Source organism: Mastomys coucha, unplaced genomic scaffold (assembly GCF_008632895.1).
Source record: "Mastomys coucha isolate ucsf_1 unplaced genomic scaffold, UCSF_Mcou_1 pScaffold23, whole genome shotgun sequence".
NCBI lineage: Eukaryota > Metazoa > Chordata > Mammalia > Rodentia > Muridae > Mastomys > Mastomys coucha.
This window is the reverse complement of record NW_022196906.1, coordinates 105,929,741-105,933,297: the sequence shown is the minus strand read 5'-3', so window position 1 is coordinate 105,933,297 and position 3,557 is coordinate 105,929,741. Positions and strand designations below refer to the sequence as shown.

General features: G+C 42.0%; 1 long non-coding RNA gene across 1 annotated transcript in view; it reads right to left on the bottom strand.

The window, feature by feature from the left end:
* Nucleotides 1-895: 895 nt before the first annotated feature.
* The window catches only part of LOC116072997, a 5,445-nt gene continuing 2,783 nt past the window's right edge, over nt 896-3,557 (bottom strand). Inside the window, exons 3-5 of the long non-coding RNA XR_004111624.1 lie at nt 2,574-2,744; nt 1,788-1,893; nt 896-1,298 (exon numbers count right to left, since the gene is read on the bottom strand). This is a non-coding gene — a long non-coding RNA (uncharacterized LOC116072997). The remainder of the gene's footprint in view (nt 1,299-1,787; nt 1,894-2,573; nt 2,745-3,557) is intronic.

Below are 3,557 nucleotides of genomic sequence, written 5' to 3'. Positions count from 1 at the left end.
TATCATGAGTGAGCCACATTCCTAATTGACATAGAGCCCTCAGTAATTAGCAGGAAGAAAGGAAAAAGTGCCCCCCCCCCCAACACACACACACACAACAAACCGGGCATGGGCATGCTCTTCTCTTTTTGCCTAAATTTACAATCAAGGAACTCATAGGGTTTGGGGGTTTAGTTTAACTTTCAATATGTGTGAGTGCAGTATATATGTACATGTGCTTGATATACATGTATGCATACCTGTGTGCGTGTGTGTGGAGGCTAGAGGAGGATATGGGATATCCTGTTCTATCATTCTGTTATTAGTTTGAGACTTAAGCTGGAATTAGGCAGGTCACCAGCAAGCCACAGCAGTCCTCCGGTCTCTGCCCACCCCTAGCCACTGGGATTACAGACAAGCATAGGCACACACAGATTTTTCTTTAATGTGGACGCTGGAGAATCGAACTCCACATTTGGACAGCAAGTGTTCTTACCCACTGAGCTATCTCTCCAAACTTTTACTCATTACTATCGTAATACGGATTTAGAAGCCAGAGCTGGATTTGAATTCCATGTTTGATCTATAGCAAATGTGACATAAACAAGCTGTTCAGCCTTTTAGGGACTTAGGGATTAGAATACAGTTGTGAAGATGGAATCAGGGGGCATATGTCCCAAAGTCACGGATGGACATTTTTAATAAGCATTTTTGTCATTATCTTCCAGGTACCCAGCCTGCTTCCTCTCCTCTTCTTCTCCTCTGACCCCTTTTGAAAAGTACAGCCCTGTCTAAGTCCATAGAAACCTGAAAATACAGAGGGTGATTGGTGTGCTGTCTTGCCTAACTGATGTTTAAGGACCATTTGAAACTATTTCTCACCAACTACTTTGCATAAAGATAAAACCTCTGATCGTGTCCTTAAATCATGTATCTTTTAATCACACTTTTAAAATGTTATTGTGTGGGATGACATGTGTACCACCATGCACAGTTGCAGATCAGAGAACAGCTAGAGGAAGTCAGTTCTATCCTTCTACCATGTGGGTCCTGGGGATGGAACTTAAGTCATCAGCCTTGGAAGCAGAGACACCCACCGAGCTATCCTGCTGAGCCCATAATCTCTGGATCTTATGTTTAGTCTCAGGACTCTCCAGGGTCCAACCTCAGGTTGGATGAACTTGCATTGACACAAGGAGAACTGGTGCACTGTGTTGTCTTCCTTTCAGGTTCACACAGGATTGCCCAGATCGTTTATCATTTATTCTCTCTTTGTCTGCAGCTCCTACACATTCCTCCACTCTGCCTGTGCTGTGCACCTGGAAGTGGGAGGGCAGAGGGCAGAACCAATTGCTACAAACATGTGTGACATTTATGTATTATGCAATATGAAACACTTTATGTTCAGCTTCTTATTTCAAAACAAACAAACAAAAACTCCAGAGCATTGGTAAATACAGGTATTTCACATGACAACAAAACAGAGACCTCTGGATATTCATCAACTTTCGTTGCTAGAACGTCTTTTGGAAGATGGGTACATAGAAAGAGACTTCATTTAGCTCGCAGAGTTGGAGGTGTGGTGGCTGATCATCGCTGATTTAGATTCACCAAGGAAACACACCTTTGGATATACACATGAGGATGCTTCCAGAGAGGCTTAACTGGGCAGGCAGACCTAACCTGAATATTTGAATGCATACAGCACCATCTCATGGGCTAGAGCCCCAGACTGAATAAGGAGAAAGTGAGCTGAGGCCAGCTGTGGCCTTTAAACTGTAGATCCGATATGACCATGCTCCTCATACCTCTACTACCCTGTCTTCTCAGTGGTGGGCTGTATTCCAACTTAATTATTAACCAGGATACTCTCTTCATCCCTTGAATTTCCTCTTCTCAAGTGTCTGGTCACAGCTACGAGAAAAGTAATAACAAGAGAGACTGAGAGTTCAGATAGTGTGGTGCTGGCTCTGGCAAGAACCCTCTCTCTGTTGTCACCACCCAGAAGGTAAGAACAGGGATGGGAACAAGAACTGTAACACAAGACCAAAATCCAGACAGCAATTCACGAACTATGATCTCTTACTACAACTTGCTCTCAAGAGAACTGAGTCCAAGTCTTACAAGTGTTATTCTAAATCCTCTGTGTGCAGTTACCACTCATGACAGAAGGACCCCCCACTAAACCCAACCCCTTGTAAGTCCCTTTCCTTATCCCAGTGTCACCACATTAGAGACAAAGCTTCCAATACATGAACCCAAATTGGCAAGCACAATCCAAATAGGAGTAGCCTTTGACCATTTAACATCGCGCGGACTACAAAAATACCAGGTTCTTAAAGACACTATGAAATCATGTCACTTTCCTGCCCTCTCTCTCTCTCTTAGGATCTTACTATGAATCTCTTGGAGCAATGAACTCCAAGGGGCTGTATCTTCAAATCAAGAATAATGCTTCATTTTCTTTCATAGGCAGTGATACTAAAATACCATATCCTGAAGATAGCCAGAAAGAAGTCATCAACATCCCTGGAAATGAGCCATTGGATTTCTGTAAATAAACTTTATGATAACTTGTTAGCTTTGTCTTTTACCTTCTTCGGACTTCTGGTTGGTGAAAGGATTAAAAATCTAACATGTATCAGTCTGGCAGTGCTCTGAGATACTGAATTAGCTTCTTTTCTGCAGCTTCAATAAGCCATGGTGACAAGGAAACTTATGGAAGGTGAGGTTTGTCTGTGGCCTTGGTTCTCCTTAAATGGAGTCTAAAGAAAGAAGGGATAGTCACTGTGAGGGATAGATTTGGTGGCACTCCATTTTAATTGAAACATTAGATCATATATTCACTTGTTCTAATATACACTATCTTACATATAATGCATCTGATTTTAAGCATATGCATTCCCAATTATGCATAGGCATAAGATGGTAGTTAGAATCTTTAACTCAAATGATCTTTTGGAGGATATAATTTGCATTATCACAAATGAATCCGAACCATTTCTAATCTTCTAATCTTCAAAACAGACTAATTGGGAATCAATTTGGATGGAAACTTGATTTGCTGTCTAAATCTGATTGTTACTAGGGTTGGAGAAATATGGAGTAACAGTCTAGAGGCTGGTGTGTGTGGGGCCATAGAGGCTGGTGTATGTGGGGCCATAGAGGCTGGTGTGTGTGGGGCCATAGAGGCTGGTGTATGTGAGGCCATAGAGGCTGGTGTATGTGGGGCCAAATGCAGATAGAGAGTAAGGAGATGCTGAGTTTGCTAGGAGCAATGTTTGGAGAGAGGTGTGTACACACAATGTGTGCACATGAAGAGACTAGGTGCCTAAACCTATTAGATTGGGGTTGTGTCTAACTGCAAACTAAATAGGATTCTAGACTAGATGAGTCCTTATCTTGCTTGTCTGAAGTCTAGACAAATTAAAAAAAAATCTTCAGGATGTTTAGCAAGAGATCTTTATTCAAAAATCAATAAGCCAAACAAACAAATAAAGGTAGAGAGCAAAAAGGGAGCTTCGTGCTGAAAATACATACACACACACACACACACACACACACACACACACACACAC